The sequence below is a fragment of the Castor canadensis genome, chromosome 16 (assembly GCF_047511655.1).
Source record: "Castor canadensis chromosome 16, mCasCan1.hap1v2, whole genome shotgun sequence".
Classification (NCBI taxonomy): domain Eukaryota; kingdom Metazoa; phylum Chordata; class Mammalia; order Rodentia; family Castoridae; genus Castor; species Castor canadensis.
Window position 1 is genome coordinate 29,400,472 of NC_133401.1, and position 11,635 is coordinate 29,412,106.

The 11,635-nt window shown below is 46.0% G+C and overlaps 1 long non-coding RNA gene across 1 annotated transcript; it reads right to left on the bottom strand.

Moving 5' to 3' along the window:
- Window positions 1–1,327: 1,327 nt before the first annotated feature.
- LOC141418092 (uncharacterized) lies at window positions 1,328–10,724 on the bottom strand. The gene is made up of 3 exons (XR_012442729.1): window positions 10,238–10,724; window positions 2,947–3,118; window positions 1,328–1,697 (listed from the first exon to the last, which is right to left on the bottom strand). It is a non-coding gene; the product is annotated as an uncharacterized lncRNA (long non-coding RNA).
- Window positions 10,725–11,635: the final 911 nt, after the last annotated feature.

Sequence of the window (11,635 nt, forward strand, 5' to 3'; positions counted from 1 at the left end):
GTCACATTGCTCATGTTTGTGTACTAATGGAAGGGAGAGGGAAATATAATATAGGGGTGAACTTGTTCTAAGTATACTGTACTCATGCATGGAATGATCAAAATGATATCCCCTTGTGTTATTAATGCATGCTATTTCAAAGTTAAAACGTGGGCTTTGAGAATTTAGCTCAGTGGAAGAGTGCTTGCCTGGCAAGTGAAAGGCACTGAGTTTGTCCTCAGCACTAAAATAAGTACCACAAAAATAAAATAAAATTTTAATAAGGGGTAGAAATGTAGTATTTTCAAAAGTTGAAAGAATCTATTGATTACATGAGCATAATTAAATGAAATAGTAAAAAAAAAGATCCTATATCTAGCTGGCTTGAATTAAGGTATACAAGCATGATTCAACAGATACAAACCAATAAGTGTTATAGTTCTCATAAAGAGAATCAAGGACAAAAGTCATGTGATCATCTTAATAGATATAAAGCTTTTGATGAAATTCAACATCCCTTTATCATAAAAGCTCTGAAGAAACTAAGAAAAATGTGCCATAATTCAATGTAATGAAGGCTATATGCCACAAACTCAAAGTCAACACTATACTAACTGTGGAAAACTGAAATCATTTTCTCTAAAGTGAGGAATGAGACAGGGTGTCCACTCTGCTGTTCAATATAGTGCTTGAATTCTTAGGCAGAGCAGTACAGCACAACAAAGAAATGAAAAGAATACAAACAGGACAGGAAGAAGTCAATTTATCCCTGTTTGCACATGATATGATCCTTTATTTTAAAAAACACTGAAGTCTCCACCAGAAAATTTATGTATGATATACACTTGCACAAAGTAGTAGGACTAATTTTAAAACCATTTTTGGTATAAAATAAGAGAGTGGACTTGTGCATCCTGTATCCTTTTTCCAGAAGAGGATATGGGATGCCAGCTTTATACCAAAATTATGCTCCCTGAATTTACTTTAAAGGTTTGGCTAATATTAGAGTTCCTGTAACCCAAAGTAAACTATTATTAGAGATTTTTTAGAAAGCACCCTCTGGAGGTAAAACTGAAGTCTTTTAATATTAAAAAGAAGCCACATGTTCACCTGCCTCCTGCTAAAATGGACAAGGCTGCAGTTAAGACAGTTGAAAAATCATGATAATAAGTACATAAATAAATAAAAGAGGTTACACAGGGCCCCAACAACTCAGCCCTCTTTGTTAGGGAAGGGCTCAAAAGAAGGACAGAGACCTCAACGGAGTCGAATTGCACTTTATTAGTGAGACAGAAGGGCATCTGGCAATCTCCGGGGGTGAGAATGCAAGAGAGCAGAGTGGGGGTAGGCTGGGTTTTTAAAGCCAAAGCAGGAACAAAGACAGGAAGCGGATATTCTCAAGCGATTTGGGCAGGCCGTTAGTGTGGGAGGTTTCGAGGTTGTTTGTGCAGGCCTGTGATTTTATAGGGTATTGGCCTGCAGGGGAACTGCAGTAGGAGATCAAGAGATAGAGTTTCCTACATTTCCAAACCCTAAAGGAACATATAAAAGGAAAACAAGGAAAGGGGGTGCTGTGTTGTCATCTGGCTACTTCCTGCTGGTTTGGGGCAAAGTGAGGGTGGGGAGCAGGGTGACATGGCTTCTAGTAACAGGAGAATCTTAAATTGTTCTTTTGTTGTAGCATTGGAGATCACTGTTATTCTTTCTTGTGGGAACCTCTGGAAGAGATTGATAAAACAGGGAAGGAAGGTGAGTTCTATGATAATCAGAAGAAGGGGGGGTAAGAAAAGGGAGTAACCATTGTAGGTAGGTGGCATGGGGTTGTTGGTGTTCTCTTGTAGGAGGCAGTTTGCCTGGTCCCTGAGTCGTCATGCTCTGTCTTGAACCAATCCTGATTTATTGGTGAAAAAACAAGTGTTCTTCCAGCAGGGCACAGATGCCTCCTTGTGCAGCTGTGAGGAGGTCCAGGCCACACCGGTTTTGCAGGACCACTACAGCCAGGGAGCCTATCTTGTCCTGTAGATAGTCTATCTGTTGTGAGATTTCTTTGAGAAATTCCTATCAATTCCTTAGACAGTTTGGCAAATTTAGAAATGGATATTCCCATGCCAGCCAAGCCAGTTCCCACCCCAGTAGTGATCCCCAGAGCTACCAGGAGGGGGACCAATTGTACTGCTCTCTTCATTCTTATCTGAGCATCAACCTGAGTGGAGACAGGAAATGGGGTGTCCGGAGGTGCAAACTCAAGTGTAAGCTAGGGTGCAGGTTCTGGTCCAATTGGTTGGTAAACAGATGTAGCTATTGGTCCCACATACCCAAAAGTGTCCCAAAGTCAAGTGAAAGCAATCTGATGTGTGGAACTGGGTGAGCAGGAGGAGCTCACGGAGGGGGGGCGTTGGGGAGCAGGTGTTTAGTGTAGGTGTATTTATGCCATATTTGGTGGAAACATGCTAGTGAAGCAGCTGTTAAAGCGGGAATGGCATTGCTGCTGGGGCCCCCAGAGTTCCAATCCATTGCATTTGGGGTTTCCAGACTCAGGGTCCCTAACTGTGAGTGGAGGAAGTCTGATGTTTGCTGGGGTAGGAACTTGCTTGCAGGTGTCATTAGCAGGGAACAAGTATTTCGTATTCTGAAATAGCTTTATGTCTCATCCCACACAGTACTGTGAGGCAGTGGTGGGGATTTTGTGTAGGTCGCCTGAAAAGGTAGGAGGATGTGAGAATCTAAAATAGTCAGGGCCAGAAATCTTTATGTTTCTGTGGGCTGTAGGATTTTGGAGAAGGATGATTGTGTTGCAGTGAAAAGGTGGGAGTGAGCCTACCTATTGAGGTGATAGTGGAATTTATGGATAATGCAGAGTAGAGCCTGATAGGCTAATTTAAGATTAGTTTGGACAGGGGTGGTTATAGGTCTTTGTGGGGGTTTGAGGTTTAGGAAGGAGGTCCTGATTTCCTTGATGGCACCTACCAGGAAAATGTTTGTTTCCTCTGCCAGGGTCGTTCACTGGACACCAGGAGCTTCCTGTATACACATTCCAGCCAGTAAGGTGACCCACTGACCATGCAGTGAGACTGGAAGGGTGAGGTTAGCCAGCTGTTGTAGGTGTAGGCAGACCCAACACAGAGGACTCAAGGTGGCACTGCAGTCAAGAAGGAGTTTGGAGGTTAGGACGACAGTTTGGATTAGATATGAGGGTAGGATTGGCTGGGAGAGACTAGTGGAGAAGAGGTGAAGTAGGATGGTCATGATCTTCATAGTAGTAGCCATAAAGTAGGACACAGAGGCAGAAGGAGAAAAATTCAATTTGGTCAGGGGAGAAGTCAGTGAAGGTCCCGAAAAGCCACAGGTCATCAATTAAGTCGATAGTTTGTGACACTGACAGGTTGAGATTTGAGGTGTAAAATTGGCAAATATCAGAGGACAGTAGAATTAGAAATGTATGAAAATGCTGGAGAGAGGTCATCTAGGAGGTTGTCATTTCTTCCTTCTCACAGATAGGAGGAAGTCGGGATATCTTCAAAGAGGTAGGTCCTATGGGGTGGAACAGTAAGGAAGGGGAGATTGTAGTTTTAGTTTGGCTATATGGACCCATGAGGGGTGGCCCTTAAGCTTGACAGAAGCGGAGGTTGTTAGAATTATCTGGTATGGGCCTTCCCATTTAGGCTTTAGGGAGACAGAGGAAAGAGCCATTGGAAGGTATACCCAATCCCCAATGTGTACTGGTGTTGGTGAGTCAGCTGAGAGATGAGGTTTGGGGAGAAAATAATCAGCGTACTTCCAAAGGGCAGAGCATAGATGGGGCAAGAGAAAACAGAAGGGGAGCTGGGAACTGGGGGTGGGGCAGTAGGCAAGCCAGGTGGCAGGAGCAGTTGCCCATACAAAGGATCAAAGGGACTGGTTAGAAAGGCTTTCAAGGAAGAGAACAAAGCTTGAGAAGAGCCAGGGGGAGAAGCTTAATCCAGTCCAGGTGGAGCTCCAGGGACAGCTTTGTAAGAGTGGCCTTAAGGTTCCGTTGGTGTTCTCCACTTTGCCGGAGGATTGGGGGTGGTAAGGGAAATTTCCAGAGGATTTGGAGATACCATGCTACATCTTGGGTGACAGATAAGGTGAATTTCTGGGCCATTATCTGTTTGTAGGGAGAAGAGGATACCAAACTGAGGGATGATTTCCCTGATCAGGACGGAGGCAACGGTGGAGGCTCTTGTATCCTCCTGATCTCTGCCTCCTGAGTAGCTAGGATTACAGGTGTGAGCCACCAGTGCCTGGCTTCCCACTCCTAATTGGGCTTTGTTAGGCTCTGCTCCCACGCTCCTCTGAGAGGACACAGCCAGATGACCAGTGCTGAGCTTGCCATTTAGCTAGGAATGAATGCCTCAAGACATGGCAGGCATTTCGTCCCTCAAAATAACAGGACAGGGTGCCCCAAGTCACAGGATTCCAGACATGCCTCAGACCCTCTGTGAGTTAGAAGTCTCCCAGCCTACACTCTAACTCCCTCTTACCTCTCAACACAAAGTAGTTTTGCAGTTTTCATGTGCCTTTACTGCATCTTCCAGTAATATGACACCTCCATCAAGAAAAACAGTAATTTGCTCTGTTCATTTTAGAAAACACATTCCTCTACCTCCTTCCTCTAACAGGCCTAGGGCTTGAGTTCCCACATGTGACTGGCACATGTACCAGTGGACCTAACCAACCCTGGCTCCATGTGTGTACTCTGCATATGGGCTGAAAAGCATCTGACATCCCAATTAAGTTCTCATGCCTGAATGTTCAAGTATATTTTGTTACAAATCACTTTTATTTCTTCTTCTATTAGGATATCATGTCACTTTTTGGGGGAGAGCAGTATTGGTATTTAAACACAGGGCCTCACATTTATTTATTTATTTAGGCGGCATTGGAGTTTGAATTCAAGGTGTCATGCCGGCTAGGCAGGTGCTCTTACCACTTGAGCCACTCCACCAGCCCACTCCCTTTTTTTTGGTGGAGTTCGAACTCCTCCAGCCCTCATGTGGCTTTTTTAAAGTTCCAATTGTAAAAGCCTCCACCCATCCTGAAAAGGTGTCTACCAACATCAGTAGATATTTAAACCACTTTACTGGAGGCATGTGGGTGAAATCTAGCTGCCAATCAGCTTCAGGGAGAGAACCCTTGGCCTGGTATGTTGGAAAGGATGGGGTAAAAACCATTAAAGTTGCGATGGGTTTTCTGGCAAATGGAGCAGGATCTGGTAATCTCTTGTAAACCGTGAAGGTCTTGGGGTGTCGTATGAACTTGGGACTTTAGGTAAGTGGTGAGATATGAACTTGGGACTTTAGGTAAGTGGTGAGGTTTTGCAGGCTAGGATGGAAAAGGTGATGGAGGTACTGAAGGATAGATCTGGAATCTTGTTTGGGAAAAATTAGGTGATTTTGGAGGAACCACCAGCCCTGTTCTTTCAGAGCCTGTTGAGAGGTTAGGTTTTGTTCTTCTTCTGGGGAGTAGCAGGGTTTGATTGAGGGTGAGGCTAGGTTGAGGAAAAGGTGTTGGGGAACTGAAAATCCCAAGGCCGCGTTCTTTGCTAACTGATCCATTTGGTTGTTGGCCTAGGATAGGTATTTTCCATCCCGTTTATGTTCCCTACAATGGATGATGGCTGCCCGAGCGGGGAGAGTTGCTTCCTGGAGTAATTTATCAATTAAGTCTCCATTTATAATGGGGGTTCCTCGCTGGGTTAGGAATCCACTCTTTCTCCAGGTTAAAACATTGGAGTGAATAATGTTGTATGTATATTTGGAGTCAGTATAAATATTAATTGTCTTATCTTTAGCTCCAGTGAGGGCTATTAATTCTACCTGCTGAGATGAGGTCCTAGGGGGCAGAGTTTTGGCTTTTATCACCTGTCAGGGAGGAACACAGTCTTAATCATTGTGAAGTCCCTCTATTATTGCATATCCTGCCTGGTAGGGATGGGCCTTATGGGAGCTCCCATCAATGAACCAGTTGGGGGCTCCAGAAAGGTGAGACTCTGTAATATGGGAAAAATGGCTAAGAGCAAAGTCAAGGACTTCGAGGCATGAGTGGGCAGGGGGTTATCCGAAGGAGGTGGAGATAATGGGGAGAAGGGTAGCAGGACTTAGGACAGAGCATCAAGTAAAAGATATTTGGAGATCTAAAAGTGTGCCATGAAGTAGTTGAACCCTGGAGGGAGGGAGGGAGGGAAATGAAAGCCCAATGGCTCAAGAAGTCCATCAGTGAGTGAGAGGACAGGACATGGAGGGGACTATGAAAGGTTAATTTGTTGGCCTCCAGGATAAGGGGTGAGGCTGCTGCTAGAACTCAGAGGCATTGGGGCCAGCCCTGGAATACTGGGTCTAGTTGTTTGGACAAGTAGGCGATAGGGTGAGGAGTGTCACCAGCCTTTTGGCATAGGAGGCCCAGAGCTTGGCCTTTATCTGAATGAATATAAAGGAAGAAGGGTTTGGTCACATCAGGGAGGTAGAAGGAAGAGGCATGGCCAAGGACCTTTTTTAGGGCAGCAAAGTTAGGGGAAAAGAATGAGGGGGCTAGGAGAGGTTCCCTTAGGGCCCCTTTGGCAGCATCATAAAGGGGTTTGGCTATTAAAGAAAAATTGGGTATCCATATCCTAAAGTAGTTCAATAAACCCAGCTGGGAAAGCAATTCTCATTTGTTAGAGGGCAGAAGGGTGTTAAGCAGTAAAGCAAGGCAGTCGGGAGGAATGGAGTGGCAGCCAGGAGGATGCAAAGTCCTAGGTAAGTGATAGAGGTGGTTACCAGTTGGGCCTTGTCTTCGGAGACCCGATAGCCCCAGGTGGCCAGGGCATTCAGAATGATAGTATGTTGTGTGCACAACTGTTGTGTGTTGTTGTGACCTCCTGCAAAGGAGGAGGTCATCCACATACTGGATGAGACAGCTGAGGGCCAGTTGAAGGGACTGGAGGTCCTGTCGGACAGCCTGTCCAAAGAAATAAGGACTATCCCAGGATCCTTGTGGCAGGATGGTCCAGATTAGTTGTTGTGAGGTGAGGGTGTCCAGATCAGACCAAGTAAAGGCAAAAAGAGGTTGGGAGACAGGGTGGAGTGGAATAGTGAAAAAGGCATCCTTTAGATCTAATACAGTAAAGAATTATGTCTGGGGAGGAATAGTAGTTAGGAGAGTGTAAGGGTTGGGGATAACAGGGTGTGTAGGGAGAATGGCCTCATTGATTTTGTGTAAGTCTTGTACCAGCCAATGTTGGCCATTGGATTTGCAGACACCCAGAATGGGGGTATTGTGAGAAGAGTGAGTGGGAATGAGAAGTCCAGCTTGAAGGTGTTGGGAAATGATAGGTTTGAGTCCTCTGAGGGTAGGAGGCGGGAGGGGATATTGCGGGACATTAACAAATGTGGTGGGGTCTTTAAGGGAAATGATAACTGGGTTACAGTGTGTGGCCACTTGAGGATGATCAGAGTCCCAAACTTGAGCATTAATGGAGGGATATCTTTGGGGTTTAAGGGAAAGGGGGATGAGGAAGGGGGGAAGGTAAAGGAAGGGGAGGAAGAGGGGTACCTCTGGGTTCTTTAGGGGAGCTCTGTAGGAGAAACGGTTGTAGAATTTAAAGGGGGAATATGAAGGGAGACACCCAATTTATGAAGTAAATCCCTTCCCAAAAGGGGAATGGGGCATTGAGGCATAATGAGGAAGGAATGGGTCAGGACTGTTTGTCCAAATATACATAAAACTTTGGGAGTTTTATGGGGGAACTCCTGGATACCCGAGATTCCCACTACAGGGGTATGGCTCTTTGTGGAAGGAACAGACCATGAGGTGAGGAGAGAGAATATAACCCCAGTATCAGCAACAAAGGAAAAGGTTTGGCCAGCTACTGTCCCAGTCACCCTGGGCTCCTCAGACCCCAAAAGTTCTGTCAGGGGAGCTGGGGAGTCCGGGCCTCCTTATTTGAGTAGTTAGTGGAGGGGTGTTTCTGGGACATCAGCAGGAAGTACCAAGGCTTGGGGGGGGGTGCTGACCCTACAGGCACTCCCTTTTCCAGTGTCCCCATTGACCACAGATTGGACATGGCTTAGAGAGGGGGGCAGGGATTAGAACAGGCTTTGGCCCAGTGGCCAGATTGCCAGAGTGAAAGTAATTTCCTGATGGTGTGACTGTAGAGCGGCAAGCAATCCCAGGACTGGTTTGTTGCCCTGGAATCCATCTGGTTGAGGGCAGAGACAAAGAGTTGATATTTGGCCTTGAGGCTTCTCTCTTTTTCCCCATCTCTATTCCTCATCTCTATTATTGAAGACTGGGAAAGCCACATTTAGGAGCTCCTGTTTGGGTGTCTTGGGTCCCTGCTCTAGCTGGCAGAGCTTTTTTTGAAGGTCAGGGGCAGACTGGCTGATAAATTGAACATGAAGGAAGAGGGTGCCTGCTAGGGAAGTAAAGTCTAAACTAGTATATTTAGTAATGGCCTCCGTGAGGCGAGCCACAAAAAGAACCGGTTTTCTTCAGCCCCCTGAGTAATCTCTCTAATCCTATCATAATTTACTTGGGTGTGGGCATTCTTCTCCATCCCCTCAAGGAAGCAGGACACCATGTGGTTAACGCAGAGGGGGCCTGGGTTGCCCGGCTGATAGGCCCAGTTGGGTTCAGAAGGGACAGCCTTGTCCACCACTGGATTAAAGGCTGGATTCTGGCCATGGAGCTGATCCGCATGTTCTCGAGATGATAGCCAGATACACTGGAGTTCATCAGGAGCTAAGGTGGAGGTCAGGATATAGTAAATATTGGACCAGGTGAGGTGGTAATTGATGGGAACTGTCTCTTCTACAGCCTAAGCTGCAGCTGGTTTCACTCCTTGCAAACAAAACCCACCATTCCTTATCTCCCACCCCCCTTCCTTTACCTGCCCCTAGACCTTGCTTCAGCAGCTGGTCTCATCCTCTGCTAATCAAAGCTCACTGTTCTTTATCTCCCACCACCTTCCTTTGCCTGAGATCTTGCTCCTGCAGCTGGTCTCTTCCTTTGCAGATCAAAGACCATCCTTTGTCCTTGCTTTCTCCCAAATGCTACTTAAGACCAGACCGGACAAGAGAAGCTGCTGCGCCATTTTCTCTCGGCCAGCCACCCTGCTTATTAAACTTTTGGACATGAGATAACTCTTGTGAGCCTCCTTTGTGTGTGGTGTGCAGTGTTTTCCTAACAGTAAGCCTGAGTGAGCCTAAGGAATTCTTTTTGAAATTTTGCAGGATTTTCAGAAAAAGTGGTTGAGGCAAGCCTCAATCTGGGCTATCAGACATGGAAAAAGGAACATGAACCCAGATGGTCCCATCCACTCCCAACACCTTTTGTAAGAGAAACATGGGTTGGGGATGGGCCCAAGACCAAGTGAGGGGGTGGAGGATGATAACCTTTGGAGTCAGTGGTGCTGGGGGTTGGTGCAGAGAGGGATGGGGAAGAAGGGGATGGCCTGATGGGTAAAGGGGGTTACAGAGTGGCAGTGTGATAGGGAGGAGGATTGACAGGAGGTGGGTCATGGAGGGTCATGGAGTTGGTGGGGGATGGTTGGGAGGTGGGAGGCTCATCAGGGTGGAGTGGCAGGGTGGGCAGTTCATCAGCTGGGTCTAGGTCATCGTCAATATTATTAAGGTCTTTTGGGAGGCAGGGAGGTGAGGGTAGATATTATGACCCCCCTTAGGGGAAGGCATATCTGATAAAAGAGGTTGGTAAGCAGAATAGGAGGAACAAAGGGAGAGTCTTCAATGGAGCAGAAAAAAGACCTGAATATAGAGAATTTGTAACCATTTGCCAACCCATTGTAGGAAGTTGTCCAAATCTCGAAGAATGGTGGATGCCATATTCAGGCCAGTGATGTTGGTTATCTAATTGATATTATGGCCAAATTTGAACCAAGAGGCGAATGAGTTTTTTGGACTTAAGGTCAGGGGTAAAACCCAGGGTTTTGAGATTTTTTAGAAAACCTCAAAACCTGAGGGCTGGCAGTTGGAATGGATTGTTGAGACTACATGGTGATGAGTAGGGAGGCAGAAGGAGGTTGAGAGTCAGAGCCAAGGAGTCCCCCAGCTCTGAGTCAGGGCCAGAAGGAGGCTGTGGATCAGTTCCAAGGCATCCCCTGGGACTGATTCTAGCCAGATAAAGGCCTTCAGAGGAGTTTCCAAGTGTCCACAAGATGACTGCCCAAAAGGGGTCCCTGGAACCCAGAAATGGACAGAGTCTCACTCACGGTGTGCCTCTGAGAAGGAGACAAGATTCTTACCTCCGCTCGCCAGGAAAGGGCTGGTGGTGGATGTGGTCAATTGGTTGAAAAATGTCTTCAACTCCAGAGGTCTATGAAGGCAGAATGGGAGAAAAGAGGAAAGAGGCAAGGTTGGAGACTGAAGTGCCAGGGAGTTTACTCGTTGAACCAATATAGACCTAGGTCAAGATGTAGCCTCCCTTATGTGGCTCAGGCAAGGAGAGCAGAATCATCCGGTTGCCATTTGGTCAAAGTAAGCTGGAGGAGCCAACCAGCTCTCATCCTTGACCGAAGAGAAAAAAAAGGAAATAGAAAGTGAAAGGAGAGAGGGATGGGGAGAAGAGGGAAGGGAATCGGGTGGAAGGAGACCCCAGGAGGGAATGAAATCCCCGTGGGAGACTCCTCCTGGGTTTTGGCACCAAAATGTTAAGGAAGGGCTCAAAACAAGGACAGAGACCTCAAGGAGTCAAATTGCGCTTTATTAGCGAAACAAAAGGGCGTCTGGCAATCTCTGGGGCTAAAAATGCGAGAGCACTGAGTGGGGGTAGGCTGGGTTTTTAAAGCCAAAGCAGGAACAAAGACAGGAAGTGGATGTTCTCAGGCGATTCAGGCAGGCTGTTAGTGTGGGAGGTTTCAAGGTTGTTTGTGCAGGCCTGTGGTTTTATGGGTATTGGCCTGCAGGGGAACTGTAGTAGGAGATCAGGAGATAGAGTTTCCTACATTCTTCTCTGTCTGTCAGAGGTGATGACTTTCACCTTCATTTTACCTCCAGTCAACCTCTGACATTCACACACACACACACACACACACACACACACACGCACACACAAAAAGACCTCCAAAAACTAAAAGATGTCTAAATATGCACTAAATGCTCCCTCTGCCTCTTCCCACCTCTTCACCTGGCCTCTTTATTTGGTGATTAGAGGAAAATGCCTGGACCTGGCATGCCAAATCCCAGCAGTTTGGTCTTGGGTCCAGAACTCCAATTTTGGCTACTTTTTGACAAAAAAAATCGCATCCTTTAATCAGAGACTTCTCTAAGCATTTAAACATTTTGTACTAACAATTCACAAAGAAAAATAAGACAAAAATGGAGTGTTTTTATATTCAAGATCTCTGTTATAAATAACTTAAGAGTAAAAAGTACTATTTCCACCTTGCAGCCTAAAAAAATTCTAGCTGATTAGTGTACTAAAAAAATCCGAGCATACCCTCAAAATTAATGTAATTGTTTTTTGTGTGTCATTGTGTACATTTTGAGTGTGTCTATTGTATGTCTATGATGATTGACTTGTTAGAGACTAAAATCTGATAGATATGACAACAGTCTTCTTGGACACTGAAACTGACTCAAAACACTTTCCTAGAGTTGGCTCTTACTTCAGCTATTATGCCTCCCGAAATGAGTCCTAAAAA